Raw genomic sequence first — 23089 nt, forward strand, 5'->3', positions numbered from 1 at the left:
CCCATGAAGACTCCTGCACTTCCACTGCTGTTGGAAGCTGAAGGCCATCAAAGGCCCGCTGTCAAAGGTATGCCCAGCTGAAGCTCCTCCACAGGGAGCATCCATCCTCTGGCACCCTCAACATGACAGCGAGGCAGTCATCTCTGGTGAAATGGGGGAGAACCTCTACCCCACTGCAGGATCACTTTGCTACCTTCATGACTCTCAGGCACTATTATTATTACACAGATATGCTGTTCAGCTTGACTTGGAGCTTCCTGCTTTCTGGTTCTTGACCCAAAATTTACAAATTCAGTAACAGTATTTAATTAATACTGTGTAGACTAATAAATTATTAGTTGATAATTATTGTTAATTACCAGCTAATTAAATAACAAGTATTTGTTGAGTGCCTAATGTAGGACATGCATGGGATTACACCTGAAATTATCTGTTGACTCTGGTAACTGAGTCATGTTTGTGTTCCTAGTGCTCTCTTTCCATAGAAGGAGTCCCCTCCAGGCATGAATAGATCCCTTCACCTGTCACAAAAATACTCCGCAGAGCTGTCCAGCAAGTCTGCCAGCCACATCTGCAACCTGAGGGAATAAACTAACACCACCTAAGCTTCAGGAGGGCATGGACGACGCGAGATGGCTGGGGAAGATGTCTGTGATGGACCCCTGGTTCTTACCGGAGTGACTTCCCCAAGGTCAACATCACTTGTCCACGCTTTGATCAAGTAGATCCCAAGAAGGAAGGTACAGCCAAGGAAGGGATACTCTAGACAGTTTAACTTAGGAAGCTCTTGCTTTGCTGAGTCACTTGATTATTGCACTTGCAAACCTTTCTTTTGCATGGCTTTTTTTGGGGATTCCATTCGTTATTTATTCCATCATTAGAAGATGAAAAAAAAATATACCCATAGAAAAGTACGTTTCCTTGAAAGGTTTTCAGGTTCCTCAGTATTGTAGTTAGAACATTAGGTCTGATTTACCCTTTGAAAACTTCCTCTTTGATATAATATTTTAGCTGTAATTATTAGGACAAAAGATCAGAGAACCATAAAAAAAATGACATCTTAAATCTTTACTTAAATGGACTTAAATTTAAATGGGCTTAAATTGTTTACAGAGTTCACCCTACATTCTGCTATAGAGAAAATAGCAAGACAAAAAAGTGAAAGCTTTCCAAAACTTTCGTTTGGGAAAAAGTTTTCTTCGGAAACATATCCAAAGATCTCTTTATGATAGAAAAGAGAAAGGTCTTTGGAAATTTTGAGGGGGAAATGCTGTTTTTAATAAAAAAGCAATTCAAGGAATATTTATTTATTTGGTCAGTTTCAAAAGGTGTCCTTTAGTGCTGAGACCCCAGGAAGGCCAATGTCATGTTTCCTGAAGTTGTTGGGAAAAAGAAGGAGTTTTGACATAGAAGCAGTCAATTCACAGAGAAGCAAAGAAGTGCTGGAATTGGTTCTTGACCCCTTATGTCCACAAGACTTAGAAACTGAGAGAGATGGTAGTTAAAATTGCAAAATGTTTTCCTGAAATGACCCAACTTTGACACAAAGGAATTGTTTACTTTTTAAATGTACATGTCTGCAGGAAATTTTATGAGGTCTATATCCATGTGTATGTGAGTAGATTTCTCTCTCTCTCTCTCTCTCTGTCTCTTTCAGCTTTTTGGATTTTTCTCTTTACCTTATATGTTATAAACTTTTACAAATGTGTCTAAATGTGGATTTTTTAAAAATTCACTCTGCTTGCCACTTTGGGAGATACTTTTTTCTATCTAAGGACTCAGGCCTCTTTTTTTTATCTTGCAAAATTCTTACTTTTCAAACGTTGTCCCCCAAGAGCCCTCTCTATTTTCCATATCCAGAACTCATTGAATAATTATGGAAGTTTCTAGATTAATCCTCCCTGTCCCTTAACTTTTTATAATATTTTTTCTTTGTGATCCATTCTGGAAGATTTTTTCAGTTTTATCTTCCATTTCATGAATTCAGTCTTGAAGTGTACTCAGATTAATAGTGGACAAATTTATTGAGCTTTTGTTTCATTAACTTTATTCTTCAGTTCCAAAATTTCTAATTTTTTTCTCCAACCATGAATTCATGTTTAATGAATGCTATTTCCCCCCTTGTTTCCAGGAGGGTAGGGAAACAGTTCTCTCAGGGGTGAGTTGAGTGCTCATGCTTGCAGCCTGTCCTCCTGTTGCTGGGCCTTCTCAGAGGGCCTCTCCCTTGCTCATGTGGGATGTGAGACTGCTAGTGGGATGATGTCATTGTGGTTTCAGCCTAGGCCCTGGTAGAAGCAAGATTCTGGGCTCCTACAATATATGGGAAACAACGCCCCAGCCCCAGCCACATAGCTGCAGCCTGCAGCCAGGCCACAGCCCTGGGTGGGCAGCTGGGTTCTAACGCCAGACCCAACCTCGGTATGGGGACCCTGTCCCCTGCCCCGCCTGCTTGGCCTGGTTCTGGACCTGGCCCGCTGGAGGAATGTGGGCCAGGAGTCCACTTATCATTGCTGGTTTTCTCCACCCCTGTGGTGTAGAGAGACTGCATCAATTCTTGTCTATAGAGATTTCCTTTTCTTGTTTTTGTGCTGGCTATGTGCTTATAAATACATGTGAGATCTTTAAAAGTATGTGCTGGGGAAGAAGAGAGGTTGCAGCCTAAGCTCAATCCAACATCTGGACCCTGATATCTAGTGAGGAATGTCTCAGGAGAGGTGTAGAAGACTCAGGTGCAGTGAAGAGAAGCTCTTTACTTCATCTCTTTAGATTCTGAGAGAGGGACGCATGGGAAAGGAGGAAAAACGTAAAGGTAAAGAGGGGAGGAGGAAAAGCAGAGTCACGGACGGAGGACCATGGAGCAGGGGTGGGTGGGAGCCACCTGGTAATTATAGGCGCTAAAGTCATGTTTCTCTATCTTTTATATTTAAATAATGATTTTACTTTATGGATCCTGAGGAAGGAAGTTTAGCAAGTGCTTATTCATAAGCATTTTTCTCATGATCACTTCGTGCCATAACATATGTGTGTATGGAACATAAAGCCCATAGAATAAAATCATTTCATTAACTATGTGGTCAGTGACATGTGGTTAGCACACATTATTTCCTCCTTTTTGCCTTTATAATAAAAATCAAACGTAAACAAAGTTGTTAAGGACTTTTGATAGGAGTGAGAGGGAGGGCTGTCTTCTGGCCTCCCAGACTACTTCAGAACCACCGATAAAAATGTGAATCTAATATTGAGGTTAATAACCTTGTCTCAGTGTTGCTGAGTAAGACAAGTTTTTTCCTAACCCAAATGTAAGTGTTTGAAGCTAATAATTCAAACCATCGTTAAGCCTTAAGGATATAAGTCTGGCTTAATGCCCAGAGAGTCAGTAGACTCAAGCTCTTGAATGTTATTTAGGAAAACCGATCCTAAAAGAAGAATTCCTCACTAAAATGCAGATTCCAGAGACTTCTGAATGTGCCACTGGCATTTTTAGCAGACGTACATAAACATATAAATAACCACTTTACTGGGTTAAACAGTGTCACCCAATTGCTTGTCTACCCAGAACCTCAGAAGATGACCTTGTTTGGGAATGGGGTCTTTGCAGATGTAATTAGTTAACATGAGGTCATACTGTATTAGAGTGGGCCCGAAATCCAATGGCTTGTGTCCTTCTAAGGAGAGAGGATTTTGAGACAAAGAGGAGACAGAAGACCATGTCACAATGGAGACACTGATTGCCAAGGAATACTAAGGATGGCTGGCAACCACCAGGAACTAGGAAGAGGCAAGGAGGGACCCATCCCAGAGCCTTCAGAGGGAGGGAGGCCCTGTCCACACCCTGCTTTCAGACTTCTGGCCTCCAGAACTGTGAGAGAATAAATATGAGGTGTTTTAAGCTCACAGTTTATAGTATTTTGTTACAGCAGCCCTAGGAAACTAAGACATCTGGGGGGAAAAGTAGACACGGGGCCCAAGTAACAGTGTAAAATCCACCATTAACATCAAACACCAGGGAGGCAAAGGATCATCTTAGTTAAGGGACTTCATTGCCAGGCTCCTGGGTACCTGGAAGGCACCTACCTGATGGTCCAGGGCCAGCTTTTCTCATAGTCTCCCTGTTGTTGACGTGTGGGTCCAGGTTGGCACATGGTGACAGACCTCCACCCATTGCTTGTGAACCCTAAGTGTCCCCCTTGAAAATGTGCCAACTCTCGGCTTAGCTGCCCCATTTACAAGTTGCCCGTCCTTACAGAAGTTGTCTGATTACTTATGTTTTCTCTCTGGAGCTTATCTTTTTACATGTTGACTCAACCTACTTCACTGGGAAGAGGATCAAAATGGGGAAGAACAAAAGCTGTGGCAATGTTAGCTGCTAATTTTTTTTTTTTTTTTGTAAAGAGTTGGCAAAGTGTTTACTATCTGCACAGCTGGCCTCAGAATTCCTCTTGGGAAGGAAACTGTCTTTACCCAAGAAAATTCCTTGGTGAAGACACCCCAGACCCCTTCGGGCCTGCATGTTGATTGGTAGCAAGGCTGCTGACAGCAGTTGCGTTGAGACGGCAAAGCTTTTGGAACAGAGGCTATTATACAAGAAAGAGAGGAGCAAAGGATGGGGCTGGGGGCGGGGAGTGGGAGAGAGTTTAGCAAGACTAGTTGAAGAGATGGTGTGAATATGAGTGCTGTGTGATACGACCCTTTCCCTCCTGTCAAAATACTCTAGAAATTTATGAATCCTTGAAGGAAGTGATTCTCTTGCTGTTATTGTTGCTTTGGAGACAGTTTCTCATTACACTTGATATGTTCCTTCAGGTATCTAACATTTATTGAGCACATAGAGAAGAAATCATCCCCTCCTCTTCCCCTCTCCAAGAATGTGCAGACGTCTAATGGTGGGTGTTGGAAATCCACTGGATGTAGCCTAGTAGGTTTTGTGTTTCTACACCAAGACTGTAAGAAGCAGGACAGCCGCTGGCTTGTATTCAGTTACATTATGTTTCTTCTTTTTAAGGCAATATTGCTGCAGGGAAGGAAAAATATATATATTCCTTTTACCCTTCCAAGTTCCTGGCTGGGGCCCTGTAACAAAAGACAGATTGATAAAACAAAAACAAACAAATTTATTTAGTGTGAATTTCACATGACACAAGAGCCTTCATAAGGAAATAAAGACTCAAAGAACCAGTTAAACCCGCATGTTTTTACTAATAGGTTTGATGAAGCGTGAGCAGTCATGGAGAAATCCAGTAGAGCATCGGTGTGGTTTGGCTGTGTGTCTCCACTCGAATCTCATGTCGAATTGCAGTCCCCACGTGTCAAGGGACCTGGTGGGAGGTGATTGGGTTATGGGGGCGGACTTCCCCCATGCTGTTCTTGTGATAGTGAGTGAGTTCTCACGGCATCTGATAGTTTAAATGTGTAACACTTCTCCCCTCTCTCGCTCTCTCCTACTCCACCGTGGCAAAGACATGCTTGCTTCCCCTTCACCTTCTGCCACGATTGTAAATTTCCTGAGCTTTTCTAACCTTGCTTTCTGTATAGCCTGTGGAACTGTGAGTCAATTAAACCTCTTATCTTCATAAATTACCCTGTCTCAGGTAGTTCTTTATAGCAGTGTGAAAACCGACCAATACAAGCGTAGAGTATGAGGTAAGAGTAGTAAACTGGGAGAAACTTACCAAGGTCTGTTTGTTCAGATACTCTGTGTCCCTTCATCTTCAGAGATAAAGAAACCCCTTTCCTCCTAGAGAGGGGAGGGCACCTCTCATACGAGGGTCTTATGACCTGCTTCAGGGGAAGTTCAGAACATTCTTCCTGGGTTTTCTGACCTCTTTCATGGAAGAAGGGTGGAGAAATTCAGAGAGTCCTTCCTGCATATGCTATATCTCAAATTTCCTCACCTTAAAATATTCAGTGTATCAAGGAGCCACATTTTGGGGGTAGCATGTCCTGAACCTCATCACTCTGATTGGAATATAGATTTTATCTCCTAACCAAAGTTAGATTGACTGTTTCAAACAGGTCAAACTGATGACCAACAATATATTCTATATAGCTTACAGTGACAAGAAAAATAAAAGCCCATATTTACAAATTTAGAGATTTCACATAGAATCTGGATTTCAGAGATCTCTTCAAAAACAGAGACATAGGACAATACTGCCAAAATCAGCAGATGTTCCTCAGGGGCCACCCCTTCCAATGGGTACATCCCTGCAGGGTGACTCCTGCTGTCTCTTACCCCTCTCACCTCCCCGAGGCGAGGCACCCATTCCCCTTTATCTTTCACATGCCCTGTACTTTTCCTTGTTATGGTGGTTATGTCTCAGGGGCCGTATCTCTACCAAAAGCAAGGAAAAAAAAGTGGACTAAGAGGACGGGGTTTTGACAAAGCAAAATGGGAGACAGCCTATATTTCTTTAAGGAAATACTGACTCCTCCTGGCTGTTTAATCTGCATACCCTACTGCATGTGATGAAAGAATGCAACTTGAGTCCCTGGTTTATGAAACCTGCCTGCTCCCTGCAGGTAGTCTAGCCTGTGATTCTGGACGGAAATGACTTGATTCTAGTACTCATTTCCTGTCTCCATCATTTAGTTGCTAATCCTGTATTTCTTCATGACTTCTCAATCTCTTATTATCTAAAATTTGCCTTTACAACCAGATTGTAAATTCCACAATGGAAGGGATTTTTCTCAGCAGTCTACCCTTTTTCCACCCCAGCCTCGCTTTCCCTGCCTGCTGCCTCCCTACCTAGGGGAGGTCAGGGCAGAGGCTCAGGCAACCAGGCCAGAATGAGCCACACCCATACCTCGGGGCAAAACTTACCTGGGCTGCAGCTGTCGAGTCCCAGTCCTTTTCTTTGTATCCTCTCTACTTTTTCTCCTGACTTGCTTTCCCTGGAACTTAGAAACTATGATCTCCTGAGTTGGCTGCCTGCCCTTTGTGATTCCTTTGTCTCCGCAACACCAGCATCCTCCCCTGCTTGACTGTATCAACCTTGGACTTTTGGACCACATCCTGCTGCGCTGAGAGGTCCACCTGATACTTTGCTCCCACCAGAGTCTAGCCTACTGTCTTTCCCTTGAGTAGTTAATAGACTCATGCCTTGACATACTCAAGCAATGCAATGTAACTCATTTAGACCAGTATGTACACAGAAACATATGCCTTTGACCCCCAAAATTCTTTCAAATTTTTCTTGCTCTTTGTCTCTTTCTTTTTTGCAGCAGTGGGGAAGGGGAGACGTCATCAGTTACACCTCCTCATTTTTGTAGCTAAATGGTGAGGTTCTCCTCACCATCACTTCACCATCCCTCCTGGGACCTAATCCTGAACATTGTCCTGATCCCTTTCCAGGTTACCCAGTGTAGAAAATCCCAACAGCTCCCACTGGGGAACTCTTAACTCACAGTGAGGGCCTTCCCTTACCTTCAGCTACACAGAACTTGGTTTCCTCACAGAATTCCTCCTTGTGCCCACAGAGTAAGATGAGAATTTTGGGAGCTCTTTGGATCTGGAAGATGCCAGGCCAGACTCAGCCCTCGCAAAGAGCTTGATGTATGGCAAATGTCAATGTCACATGTAAATGCAAATTGTAGCTGTGATGCAAATGAGAGCCCAGAGAAAGGGGATACTTAGCTCAGGTCAGGGTTAGCTAAGCTCAGCTCAAGGTGACAAAAGGCCTGGTGGAAGAGACATTTATGACATTTGTGCAATAGTTTGACCAGATATTGTTTTAAAAAATATTCCAAAGTTAAGCATAATGTAGATGCCATAAATAAAATTTACACACAGATTTTAAATGTATGGATTGGTAAGTTTTGACAGTTGCTTATACCCATGACACCACCACCCCAAAAAACATGTCCATCCCCACTGGAAGGCCCATCTTCTAGTCAAAACAAACCCCGCCACAGTTCTACTTTTTACTACCACAGATTTTTTTTGCCTGTCATTGAACTTCCTATAAATAGAGTGCATTCAAAAGCATTCATTCAGTATGTGCTCATTGATCTGGCTTCTTTGGCTCAATGTGATATTTTTTGAGACCTATTTATGATATCAACTTGAGTAGATCTCAAAAATTGTCTGTATTAATGGTGTCTTAGTCTGTTTCCTGTTGCTTATAACAGAATAACTGAAACTGAGTAATTTATAAAGAAAAAGAATTTACTTCTTACAGTTATGGATGCTGAAAAGTCCAAGGTTGAGAGGTTGTATCTAGTGACAGCCTTCTTGCTGGTGGGGGCTGTCTGAAGAGTTCCGAGGCTGGGCCGGGTGAAGGGATAAAGTGTGCTAATGTGCTAGCTCAGGTCTGTGTTCTTCTCCTTCTAAGGCCACCACTTTCATTCCCATGATAATCCATTAGTCCTAACCCATTAATGCATTCATTCATGAATGGATTAATTCATTTATGAGAGCAGGGCCTTCAAGATCCAGTCACCTCCCAAAGGCACTCTCTCTTAATATTGTCACACTGGGGATTAAATTTCAACATGAGTGTTTAAGGGAGCAAATATTTAAGGCATAGCAAATGGTTTCTTCTTTTCAAATTCTGTCATGTGAATGTACTACAATTCATCTATCCATTCTCTTTTGGATGGACATTTGGGTTATTTCCAGTTTGGGATTATTATGAATTAAGTGGCTCTAAACATTGTATATATGCCCATGTATTTTTTGACCAAACCAAGACTGAGTAGGTCAGTGTCTATAGCAAGGGTCCCAGACGTCTACCCATGGGAAAGGAGATTAAGGTAAGCCATGGATCAGGGGTCCACTGGGTAAAATTCCTTGGGTAAAAACTAAGTAGGGGGCCAGTTCATGCTCAAGAAAGGAATTTTAGGATGACAGGGAAGCTGTGCTCTCTTGTGTGAACTGTATTCTCTTTGCAGTGGAAAAAGCCCCGAACAGGGAGGGAAGAGAGCAGGATCGAAACCAGGACAGGGGAGCAAGGTGCCCAGGCAGTAAATGGAAGGAGGCACTCGTGCTTGGGGCCCAGTGTACACTGCATGGCCCTGAGGCCTGGCCTCTGCTGGGATAGTCAGTTCTTCATGTCTTGTAGTAGCAGAGATTGGAAATGGGTGGCATCTGCTATTTCTAGCATATTGTCCTCTCCTCCGAGCCCGATGACTGGAGCAAGCTGTGGCAATGCTCTCTGCAGACTTTGGAGAGAAAGGAGGGGAAGGAGGGGGTGTTTTCCTGCTGCATCACCCAGGTAGTGAGCCTTTGTGCCGATAGTTTGCTAGAAGGAACTGTAATTGCAGGACCAGCCCACACTGGGCCTACTCTATTGATAACAGAACGTCAAGTTACCTTGTAAGTATAATGAAGCCAAAACCACAAGTCATGTAGCCTAGGCATGTGTAGTAGAAAAAGATTTGGCCTCCAACAACACCTAGAACCAATGATTCCTTCCCCACAGAACCCAGAAGACTGGGACATAACGGGAACCTGAATGCCAAAACTTTTTCAGAAGTGAAGGACCCATTAACCAGGAAAATCTGGGGTTTCAACATACCTTACCATAAATAGTCAAACTTGAAGCCCTCCCATCAGACTCTACCATGCCAACATTCCTAAATCCTTTCCCTTGCCCTCCAACTCCTTAAAACTTGCTCTCTAGGCCCCAAATCGGGGAGACAGACTCTCATTGCACCTCCTGTCTCCTTGCTGACCTCACAATAAAGCCTTTCTTTTCTCAAAATCCAGTGCCATTGTATTGGCTTCTACGCATGTCAGGCAGCAAGCCCATTTGCGGGATAACAAGAGTGGGCCTGGCTGTACTTCTATGCAAGTTCAAAAAAACAACAAACACAAACAAAAACCAGACTGATTTCTTAGTGGCAGCTTGGTGTTAGGAGAGCCAGATCTTCCTTCCAGTTCTCTGAGGGACTCAGGCAGGTCCTATGTCCTTTCTGAGCTCCAGTTTTCTTCCTCTGTAAAATGAGAATGGTCTAACCTGCCCCGAAGCTCCCCGACATGATTGTCATGGTGATTAAATGGAGGAAACATGGGAAATTGTGGGGAGAACATTGTCTATGTATGTGAATTAATGTAGGGAAACATTCTTCAGACTGATGGCTTGAGTGGTTAATCTGGCTTTAGATACTATTTAGGACTAATAACCAACACAATTTGAAAGAGGGCTGAGAGCACTGTAAATATGGGCTCTTTTGGTTTGAGCAAAGCTGAATGAACAAATGCCTTACATAAGCATTTCCTCAAAACCTGCAGTTCCTCAAAGCCTGCATATCTCATAAAGCATCTTTCAGTGGGTTCTGTGTTCGTTTGTTCTGCTTAGCTGAAGTCAGAGTCAACATAAACACAGTGTGTTATGTGTGTATTAGAAGAAAGAGTCAGTAATATGACAAAGGTCAGGGCCGAATTGGAATCTCATGAAGAGTATAACCACAGGCTGAGTTATTGAACTGTCTGAAGATGGAAATGAAATAATGTAACACCAGAGAAAGAGAAATAGCTGGGAAAGATGCTGATATATTTCCAACAAGAATGAAACTTAGAACTGTATCAGTTTTAAATAGTAAGGGAGCATAGCAATTACTGTATGCAGCCTTGTCATTTCTCAGATAAAAAGACCAAGGTCTGCAAAGTCTGATTTATTTGCACCTAGTGACATAGCTAATTAGAAGTGTAGCTAGCATTGGAATCTGGTTCTTCTAAATCCTAGAGGTAAAAGATGTCAGCCTGTGAAATGTCTTAGTCAAATTAAATTGCAAGTTTTGACTGAATGCTCAGGTTAGGGCATTTCTTTCAAGAACTGAATAAGGCGTATGTTTTATTACAGAAAAATGTGTATTGATTAGAAGCCATGTGACTGACTAAAGAAAAGCAACGTGAATGGGGGGATGAGGCAAATGTCTAAACCCCAGTAGGGAGAGTTTGAAAAGCTAGAGAAAGGAATTAGAAACAAATGAAACAACAAAACAAAACAAAAAAAATGATAGAGAAAAGTCTTAGGAATTTGCACTATTAAACATTTTCTGAACCAAAAAAAGAGAGAAAGTTTATATCACCAGGGCAGATTAAAATCCCTTCAAGGATAATAATGAGAAAAAAAAGTGAAAGGAAAAAAAAAAACTCTAGACAAAAGGAGAGACTTCCCGCAGGCAATGACACCAGAATGCGGGAACCTGGAAAGCAGTTACAATGGAAGCTGGCTGGGGACAGCGAGAGACGGGGAGGAAGAATGCAAAATGAACACAAAGCGGCTGCAGGACAGCAGTACCTGGGACCGCAGAGTGCAGAGCGGGGGAGAGAGGATTCACAGCTCAGGGAAGGCAGTTTCTGACAAGGTGCATGCTAATAAGACCAAAATGCAGGCTTTGCTTTGCATCCATTATTCATGACTTGGTTTTACAAGAAGTGCCCTCCTGCAGAAAAGAGGACAGAAAGAGAGATGATAAATGCCTCCACGGTGGGCCATTTCCCGTCGTCTACACCCCAGCAACCCTCGAAGGATTTCTTTGATTCCCATCTGAGGGATGAAATGAAAGGAGCCTCCTTGAGAGAGGTCGTTTTAAAATTGGAAACCTGAAAGGTGAGGAAAGACAGTGGGTCCAATGGCATTGGAGTGAGCAAAGGACAGGGAGAAGGGGGAAAGCAAAATTAATTTGTTTCTCCTCTGTTGGCTTGCAGATCGCTGTTTTGTTCTGCACGGTGATGAGAAATAATATATCAAACAAAATCTTCTTGCAAATAAACATTTTCCTGAAAGGGAATAATGATTTAGTACTTGGCTTTAATTTTTGTTTGGGGGCAAAAACAGTACCAAGAGCTGGGTACTGAGAATTTCCAGGGTGATGTAGTAAGTCTTGGAAATGTTCAGCAGTGAGACTCAGAGACACATCAGGAATTCAAGATCCACCAGTCTGACCAAGATGGTGAAACCTCATCTCCTCTAAAGATACAAAAAAATTAGCCGGGAGTGGTGGTGTGCACCTGTAATCCCAGCTACTCGGTAGGTTGAGGCAGGAGAATCATTTGAACCCGGGAGGCAGAGGTAGAGGTTGCAGTGAGCTGAGATCATTCCACCGCACTCCAGCCTAGATGACAGAGTGAGACTCTGTCTCCAAAAAAAAATAAATAAATACAATAGAATAAAATAAATTAAAAAAATAAAAATTCAAGATCCGAAGGACACTTTCTAAGACTAACATTTACTGGATTCTCCTGTAGGGATTATAACCAGAACTGTCCATGAACAGCCACACACACCTTTGCCTTCTCTAGCCCAAGCCCTCCATGTCTTTAGAATCTTTCCTTATAAATGGGGACTCCCATGATTTTCATTCAAGTCTTCCCCAGGTTAATTCTCGCATTAGTTCACAGCTTCACTCCACGCTGGCTTTGGAAAAGGCAGGTACTGCCTCTTCCTGGGAGTTATCGCCTCCTTTGAGGGGCACGCCAGCCCCTGGTGCTGCTTCAGTGGCCTGGCCTCCCATGCAGGAGATATTATTAAATGTCTGCATATTTGCGTATAGCCTTCTTTATGTGGGTAACTGCCCAGCCACCAGACCCTGAATCTTGCACTTTAGCTCTACATGATATTAGCTGATGGAATTCTCTAGTCCCTTTAACATAGATTGTCTTCCTCTCAACCCTTTAGTTTAACTTGGTATATTTTTTTAAAATGATTGGCTTGAACTAACCCTTTCTTCTCAAACCAGAAAATCAGAAGGTGCCTCTGTGAGCCTGTTCCCTGGACTTGCCAGGGGACAGGCCAATCCCACACAGTAAAATACTTACGACACTGCAGAACTATGTCTATATCATCATTTGTGGGTCTATTGGTTTTGAATTCTTTGTGTGGCGTGTGTATACATGAGTTTTTTATAGTGGGGAGAAGAAAAACCACAAAGGCTCTTGGCAAATGTTGTTAGGATGTATATTAGTGGTTCTCAAAGGCCAGTCCAGGCACTGTTGACCTAAGAATCCTATGTGAGGCTTCAGAAAAATTCAGAATCCTGGGCACCACCCTGGATTATTTTATAGTCGGTCCAGGGTATAATGGCAAATCTGTATTTTTCTAATGCTCCTGGGGAATGCTGATGATTGGCCAGGCTTAATAACCAGGGGATGAACCATTTCTGGCAACATGCTTTGCTCCGTGCTGGGTTGGTTTGTCTGAATCCGCCCTAACTGAGCGATCTATCCTTCCTTCAACAATGCTTATTGAGGACTTTCTATGTCCTGGGCACTATTGTAGATGCTGGAGATGAAACGGTGATGGAAACAGATGCAATTCCTGGGGTTCTAATTCTCTATATTGCTCATACTGAGAATGTCCTTCCCCTGCAATACTTTTCTATTATGTCTTCCCTCTCCTGCCTCTCTTCCCACCTCCAGACCATGTTTGTTAAATAAAAGAGAAAGAACACTTTGTTAACGTAAAACTATTTAAGAGGAAAAAAATCAACAAGGATTTCTGTAAATATGTTGACATAGTGCTTTGGGTAGCAGAAAGAGCTCATGGCGGTCGCTGGAAGGAGCAGATCATTTTTTGGAGAAACGAGATGAATATTTCAGTTTCCAGATCAAAAACTAGAATTTAGTGATTCTCTTTGTCAATAATCATTGTGTTATACTGAAAAGCATAGTCAGCGTTACACCAAAAATAAACCTGTGTCGTCACACTCCTTGCGTTTTTGGGGTGGGAGGAGATGGGTTGCTGTTAGTGCTAGGAGCACACAGACACTCCCATGAACTGGTCTGCCTGGGATGGCAGCAAGTGTTCCAGTGTGAGCAGAAATTGTGGAGACAGAGTGGAATCCCAAATTGGACCCAGGGGTGTGACTTCTGGGATCAACAAAAAGATCAACTTGCCATTTGACTTGAATGACTAGAAACAGGTGCATTTCACTTCTAGGCCCCTAATGCATGTTGCCAAAGGCTTCCCCTGCAGCCCCAGATGTGCCCCTACTGCACTGTGGAGGGACCACAGGCACTGTGGGAGCTACTGGGCAAGGGTTATGCCTGGAAAATACTCCCAAATACATCTGGAGCAGGATTCAAGGAAAATTTCCAGGCAGAGGCATTTTATTTGCCTCTTGAGTTTCAACCTGTTTTCCTTCTCCATCAGATTTGTCTTAATTTAGTCTGAGGTCTGTGCAAGGCATTTTATGACCATCTAAGACAGTCTTGTAGTGGGTCATTATACATTCTGGCCCTATGCCTAGAAGCAGACCCAGAAGCCTCAGTGTCCCTTGGGGCTTATAAACTGTCTTCCTGTTTGCATATGGTATCCCATCCGGCTACATGTCTTTGCCACAGGCCCTTGCAGGCCAGCCTCATCTCAGGGCACGAAAAGTTCAGCTGTCCTGAGACAAAGGAAGGACCCTGACACAGCTCCCACTGCCAGGCAAGCCATCAGTTCTGCACACTCTAGGGGCTGCTAGTGTGCTCCCTGGCCGTGCACTCAGCTTCATGGGGACACCAGGGGAATGAATGTCCTGACCTCAACATATTTATGCTCTTCTAAACACTGGGAGCCACACACTGGCCCTAATGGCAGGGGGTCACTTGAAAACCTCTAGAAAGTGTAGGTTCAAAAGAAGATATAGATCTGGCTTAAATGTAGCTTAAACTACTTTCCCTTTTCCCCAGAAATTGTACAGAACCTACATGCAAACATAAGTTAATAACTCGCTAATTATTTTTATGTAAATTCCCCTCCTTTCAGGTTTTCTGCTTTGGATTTTTTAATCCTAGACCATCATCCTAAACACATGGTCTGTTGACACTACCACTGCCTGGCCAGGGCAGGGACATGGAGTGTTCTCCTTAGACAAAGCCAAGCATGATGAGAGCGATGGATTTATACCTGACTCTACATTTAGATTTGAGGCTACTGCTTGGAAGAGATCTAGACTATTACACTGCCTGGTGCACCTGGGTCTGGCTTTGCTAATAAGCTGCTAGCTCTTAAAGCTGACGTGGCGTCTGGTCACAGGCTTCATCCAGGCACATGTAGTGGCCGAGAAAATCACCACCCTTTGTCTTGGGCCAAAGGAGTCACTAGGTCTGTCAAATGGTCCCAGAGAAAGGTCTTGTTGTTGGTGGGTGTCATTAATTACTTTGTCACAGCTCAGACACCCACCTGCTATCAGGCAATTGTTAGAAAAGAAGTTCGACTCCCTTAGCAGGTGAGGAGGTACTTATCCCCAGACTGCTTCATTGTCACATAGGCAGCTCCTGGAACTCATGGTCAGGAGAAAGCTCTGCTTCGCCCTCCTAGTACTCAATTGTCCCACACCATTCAGCCACTGTGGCACCATATCACTGTTGCTGATGGAGCACCCCTGCTCAATTAGCCAGGAATTACTCAAGTACTTCCTGAGTACTTACTGTGTGAGGAAAACTCACATGGTGCTGCAGGGACAACCAAGGTGAGTGACAAGAGCTTCGCCTAGAGGTTGTCTGGTGTGTGCCAGGCACCGGCTAAATGCTTTACACGTTCCATCTCACTTAATCCTCTCTACATCCTTCACCATGGGAATCATCATCTAGACGTTCAACATAAGGACACTGGACCAGAAGAAGGAAGCGATTTGCCTAACCTCACTCAGGAAGAAAGTGGAACAGCTCAAACCTAACCCCAAACCTGTATTTTTCTACCTTAGTATGTCTGCTTCCAGTAAGTCCACAGTCTAGACCAGAGGGAAGACAAGTACATTAAATAAAAAAAAATAAAACTATTATGCAAGTTCAAAGGGATAAACTCTATAGTGGAAGTATGTATAATGGAGGTGTTCAAAATGTGAAAAGGACATAGAAACTACAAATCCAAGTCCAGAGGAGGAGGGCAATTTATTGGACAAGGTAAGTTGGTCAGAGCTACCCAAAGGGAATGGGATTGGGTGAGTCTTGTGTATGCATGTGGCTTAGTAAACGGAGGGGGAAACTAAGAGGAACAGGATCTCCTAGTTTGTGTGGAGAGTGCAGATGAGACTGTATGCCATTCATCTTCAGTTTTCCATAGTTTCCTCCTGTAACACAGTTGAAGAGCATGTTCTCTGATAGGTGCATATTGTACCAGAAGTACTTTGGGAAATGTTCGCACTTTGCTTGTGGGTACTTTGTGTGCCCATGTCAATGTCCCTTCACCCCAGATGTGAGCTGTATAGCTTGGCCTCCTGATTGACAGAGCCCCAGCTTGGTTTGGCTCAGGTTCTACCTCCATTACCCATCTCCTCATGCTGAAACATGCCCTGCTCTTCTGTCGCCACCTGCTCAATTCTTAACACCAAATGACCAATTCCACCCTGGCTCCCCACTCAGGATGTCAGATTGGGCACAACATAGCCAAAAACCTGGATGTCACTTTCAATGGATGCATGCAAATGACATCCTGGGTAACAGCAAGAGGAGGAGGCTAGACATCACATGCCATGATCCAGCCCGAGATCTGTCACTAACCATTTATGTGACTTTGAGTTTAAATTGCTAATCTGTTGCCTCCTCCAGCTCTAGCAGTCTATAAATCTATCCCAAATACATGTTTGAACACCATATTTAACTTCTCTTTATCTTTGTGCAGGACCAAGTTGTATTTAATCCTCAATAAACTGGTTAAATGAAGCTCTGAAGAGTTAGAACCGTGAGCATGGGGGAACCTTAAGAAAGCTGGTTCATGAGGCAAGTAGAGAACTAACAGTAAACTGATAGAAAAACAGAACCCTAAATATATAGCATCATAGGGAAAACAAGAATGGAAACATTCCAGCATTCATTCTGCACCATTTCCACCCAGCTTTGCTCAAGTTTCAGGAAGAAACATGGGTCACTGTAGGAGCAGCCCACTATTGTTCTGTGCTTCAAGAGCATGTTTCTATATTTCAAAATGCAAATCAGTGATCTGGCCATGGTGACATGTGGCTTGAGTCCCAGCTACTTGGGAGGCTGAAGCAGGAGGATTGCTTGAGCCAAGGACGTTGATGCTACAGTAAGCTATGCTTGCACCACTGCACTCCAATCTGGGTGATGGAGCAAGATCTATCTCTAAAATATTATATATATAATAATTATATATTATTAACATATAAAATATACTGTATGCTAATTATATTAAAATATGAAATAATATACATTAATTATATAATTAACATGTTATATTACACTATATTAATGTATACATAGTGTATGCATTATTATATATTATTTATATATTTTATATATGTTAATATATGGTACATAATTCCATGTAGATCAATGTCTTAATATATCATATTATGTAATATGTAACATAATATAAGATATTAATATATAGTAATACAGTATATAACATATTAATGATATATATGTTAATATTAGTGTATTATAATTACAATAATACATTTTATATATAAATAAATCAAGCTGGTGACCTCTTACTGTGTAACACTATTGTTCTTGTACCTTGCAATCATTTAGTAAGGTTGAATTAGATATCATTAAATCTCCTAAAGTTCTTGAAGGAAATGATGACAATTGATTCATTTCTGCAGTCCCAACCTCCAAACACTCGAAGAAGGGTAATTTTTACAACCCACTTTCTCTGAGGGTGAAGCTCGGAGATTATAACTCTGATTCCATTTGCAGATCAGGAAACCGAGGCCCAGAGACTGTAGCTGACTTGCGCAACTGGTCTGATAAGCCAACTGCAGTCATTGGACCTCAGACTCCTGATGTTCCCTGTTTGTGCTTCATTGGGAACAATTTTTCAAAGTGCGCAGTGCAAGCTGTTCTCTGTTATTGCCCAGTGGAAAGTGGAAAGACTAAACCAGGACAGAGAATGTGTATTAAATTTTGAAGAAGTTAAAAACAAGAGAGAGAAAGGAAGGAAGGAAGAATTCATCCAAACTAATAAAACTTCTTGAGCAATTCTCCTTGGGATGACATTTAGGTGTTTACTTAAATTGCTGAGAATGACTCGGGACTGCGAAGTGATGAGAAAGAGGACAGGCTGCACTTGGCGCATGAGTCCCATGAAGCCTCAAATCCAATTTTAACTTGGAAAATGTTTGTGTAATCGTCTTATTCAGCATCTCCATGGTGTGAGAAAGATTGGGCAAGAGAATGTCCTCAGTGTCGTAGCCTTTTAAGTCATAAGATGCAATCTTTCAGGGCCTTGGTCTTTGGCATTCCACTGGCATAATGCCAGCTCCAACGAGGGTGGGAAAAGCACACAAGGGAGATGCAAGAGGGCGCATGGAGGACGCACCTCCTGCTCCTGCTGGGAAACAAGCCCTCTCTTTCTAAAGGAGGGGCAGGCTATGCACAGACAGTCACACTCACCCCACCCAAGCTCTGTCTGGCAAGGTCCATCTGTGAAAGGTCAAGGCCAGCCTTCACACCCATGTGATTGGCCCACATCCCATTGTCTAATGGGAAATGACTGTACAATGTTTGGCCTAATGTCATGATATGTGCAAAATCTGCCCCTAAACTTCCTCTGCAGAATGAACCTGTGCTGGGACCCCTCACAGCACATACTGTCAAACTTCGCACACATTGATGCATATCCTGTAGAATTAACAACTAACATTTACATGACATCTACTATTTACGGAGAACATTCCCATGTTCTACCTTCTGTTATTCTCCAATCAACTCTGTGTGCCTGGCATTCTGATAAGCACTGCACATGAATGACTACCCTTAATCCCTTACAACTCTATGACATACGTACTATTTTTAAAATTTAATTAATTAATTATTATTATTATTATTATTATTATTATTATTATTATTGAGATGGAGTTTTGCTCTGTCACCCAGGCTGGAGTGCAGTGGCATGATCTTGGCTAACTGCAACCTCCGCCTCCTGGGTTCAATCCATTCTCCTGCCTCAGCCTCCCGAGTAGCTGGGATTACAGGTGCCCACTACCACGCCTGGCTAATTTTTGTATTTTTAGTAGAGACGGGGTTTCACCATCTTGGCCAGGCTGGTCTTGAACTCCTGACCTTGTAATCCACCTGCCTCGAACTTCCAAAGTGCTGGGATTACAGGCGTGAGCCACCGCACCCAGCCTGACATATGTACTATTTTAACCCATCACCTGAGTAACACACAAAGCTGGAAGCATCACTTACCTGACTTCAAATTATATGACCAAAACATTATGGTACTGGTATAAAAGTAGACACATAGATCAATGGAACCAAAGAGAAAATCCAGAAATAAAGCCACATGTTTTCAGCCAACTGATGTTTGACAAAGCCAACATTGGGGAAAGGACACTCTTTTAAATAAATGGTACTGGGAAAATTAGATGACTCTTGTAGAAGAATGCAACTGGACCCCTGTCCCTCAGCATATACAAAAATCAACTTAAAATGGATTAAAGACAAGTATAAGACCTGAGACTATAACAATCCTGGAAAAAACCCAAGTAAAATGCTTCTAGGCTTTGGTTTAGGCAAAGAGTTTATAACTAAGACCTCAAAAGCATGGGCAACAAAACCAAAAATAGACAAATGGGTCTCAGTTAAACGAAAACACCTGTATTCCTAATCACTAGGTTATTCTGCCTCCTTATGAGAAAACAGGTTCAGAGAGAAGTATCAGCATAACCATAGGCAAGTGGGAGAAAGCAGGAGATAGCGCCAGGCATCCTGCCTCATGCTACTTATTCCAACCCTGCAATTCTTAGCACAATGCTGTGGTGTATTCGTACGGAACAAATAGACACTGCAAATGCCTTCTAGCAGGCTCTTTGCTCCCCACAATGCCCCTCTGGGCTCTGTTCCCCCCACGGCAACCTCAGTGACGCTCCTAACACTGAGTCACATCACAGCTCCCCTCTGACCAAGTCAGGTCAAGCCAACATCCTTGCAGGGCCCTAAAGAGCTGGCCCCAGTGGTCTGTTTAGTTACATCTTCCCCTTTCCTCTCCCTGCTCCCACTGCTCCAGCCACACTGACCACTCTGGGCATCATCAAACACGGCAAGCAGAAACCCACGCCCATAGTGTCTGTTTCCTGTTGCTCTGCCAGGAAGGCTCTTCCCACAGATACCTGTGACACTTGTTCCTTCACCTCTTTCAAGTTTCTGCTCAGCTATCTTTTCTCAACTGTATTCTCCCAGAGAATCTTCCCCTAAACTCCATTACTCTCCACTCTCTTTACCCACTATTTTCCTTATCATTTATTGCCACCTGACATATTTTTTCCTGTTATTTTTACTTGGCATGTAATAATTGTACATACTTATGGGATGCAAAGAGATATTTTGATGCATGCATGCAATGTGCAATGTTTAGATCCAAGTAATTAGCATATTCACCACCTTGAACATTGATCATTTCTTTGTGTCGTGAACATTCAAAATCCTCTGGCTTTTTTTGAAAATGTACACTGAATTATTGTTAACCATATTCACCTTACAGTGCTACAGAACACTAGAAGCATTCCTCCATCTAGGCATAATTTTGCAGCCATTAATCAACCTCTCCCTATCCTCCCTCCCTCCTACCCTTTCCAACCTCAAATGACCTCAATTCTACTCTCTACCTCTATGAGCTTACTTTTTCTCCCACATGTGAGTGAGAACATGCATTTATTTTTCCATACCTGACTTATTTTGCTTAATATAATGTCTTCTGGGCTCATCCATGTTGCTACAAATGGCAGGATTTCTTACTTTTTTATGGCTAAATAGTACTCCATTTGTGTGTGTGTGTCTGTAGTGTGTGTGTATACATATCACACTCAAATGTGATATATAATCACACTCAAATGTGATATGTATGTATATCACACTCAAATATGATATGTATATCACACTCAAATGTGATGTATATATCACACTCAAATGTGATATTTATATATATCACACTCAAATGTGATATGTATGTACATCACATTTGCTTTATCTGTTCATCTGTTGATGAACATTTGATCACCTGACATATATGCACTTGTTTATTGCTGTCTTATTTTTCTCTAACATAAGCTTTTTGAGGGCAAAAACTTAGTCTGTTGGCTTCTTTTGTTGTTCGTTGATATATCCCTGATACCTAAAATAGTATGTGGCACACAGAACATGTTCAATAAATATTGGTTGAATTAAGACATAAGCAATAGTCTAGATAGGAGCATATAGTGTGTAGCACAGTCTGCTCAGTACAGTGCCTATAACTTGATAAGAACTGAAAGCAAATATTTATATATGTAAAAATAGATGGGACTTGAAATATTAATTCTGTTTCCTGTTTTGTGTAATCAGCAGAAAAGAATGTATAAGAGCTTGTCCAATTTGGTTTGGTTTTAAATTAACAATTCAGCAGCAAAGTGAGAAGCCAATAATAATAGCCAAAGCTAAGCCAGAAGTCTGGGAACATATCACATGCCGATGAAGACAGCAAAGACATCACTGGTGTACAGCAGTCATCATCTCTGCATTGCCAGTAGCAGCTGTGGGCTGTGGGCTCTTGTGGGAGAGCCCGGTCCAGCTGAGAAGGAAGATGGAGGAAGGCTGGGAGCTCACAGTGGTTTAGGCAACTCTGTAGGATTGATGCACCCCACAGCCTCTAAGTTGGAGTGTCTGAGATCTGAGGACTCAAAGCTCACTCCTAACTCATTCATGGACTTCAAAATGACTTAAGACTATGGGCGTGGATTTCTGCTTCCCATGTTTAATGATGCCCAGAGTGGTCAGTGTGGCTGGAGCAGTGGGAGCAGGGAGAGCAAGGGGGAAGATGTAACCAAGGAAACTCAAACTTAGAGCCTCATCCTTTTCATGGAGAACTTATTAGGTCATTTGACCTAATCACAAGGTAAGCAGGCAGAATAATATCTAACTTTGACCCGAAAGAACCCAATTAGAGAATGATTTGCTCTTGGTTTAAAATTCAGTTCATGGTTCTTTCTACTGTTCTTTGTGGCTTAACCTCGGTTTCAACACATCCTGGCTATGCATCTTGGTGTGCTGCCAACTCAGCCACCTCCCTTTTCTTTTACAATCTTTTTCTTCAAATTGAATGTAGTTTTATTGGAGGAAAGTCAAATAAATATGGGCTCATTGTCATTATATTATTTCTTATGTTATTGTCCTAATAGACGAGCTCATACAGAGTCTCAGAAATTCAGAGAAGTTTGGCTTCAGGGTAAATTTGTTAGCTCAAATACCATAGACCAGGCATTCAGAGAAAGGCCAATCTTATCCCATCCACCATTTTTCTTCAATGTACCAAAGAATGCTTTTGCTTCTAAAATAAACTATACAAAAAAAAATTAATACAAACATCAATCCATCTCATTGCTTTCTCTTACATAAACATTTTCCTTTGGGGTGTTTTAAGAAAACTCCTTGGAACAAATTTGATTCTCTGAGTAGATTTCATGGTTAGAGCATAAATATGAAAGAACTTTTGGAAGAGTATGGCAGCCCCAGTATGTGAGATCAGGCAGTTGGTACGAAGAGGCAGAGATTAAATTAATTTACAAGTATAGCAGCTACTAAGCAAAGAACTCTTCTCTTCTAAACAGAAAGTGGGAAATTGCCTCCTTCAGACTTGAGAAAATCTTCTGTAGGACTCTTGGTAGATATCCAGTTTGAAAGGAACTAACTTCTTTAACTTCAAACAACCCCTCACCAAGCTTGTTCTTTCTTCTTCCATGATCCCAAACAGAATGACTTCTTTCACTCTCAAACTGTTCCCCTCTGGCACTCCTAATTAATTTAATCTAAGCTTCTCTTAAAGGCCACTCACCTCTGTTCTCCTGCAGCCATTCCCTTTCCTCTTGCCAACACTCTCCTTCTATGCTTCTTGGGTTCATTATTATCTTTCCCATCACCGAAAAACATTTACAAGGAGGTACTTTTTGTATTAATAGACTTAAGATATCCATCAGTTGGAGATTGTGTTACTCAAAACAAAGCCATCACAAAAGTCTGGCAAGAGAAAAACCCATCCGCTCTCAGTGCTGGTGCCATTCCTTGAGGAGCCACTGGGTCAGAACTGAGTGTCTTCCGATGACTCAACCTCAGCTGGAGAGGAGTAGCTGGAAACCAATCCAAGGACAAGCCCAAGGTTTGTTAACAGATGCAAATCCTTTACCTTCCTTGTAGCTTTTCTCTGATCTCCCAATACGA

The sequence above is a fragment of the Colobus angolensis genome, unplaced genomic scaffold (assembly GCF_000951035.1).
Source record: "Colobus angolensis palliatus isolate OR3802 unplaced genomic scaffold, Cang.pa_1.0 Scaffold148, whole genome shotgun sequence".
Taxonomy (NCBI): Eukaryota; Metazoa; Chordata; class Mammalia; order Primates; family Cercopithecidae; genus Colobus; species Colobus angolensis.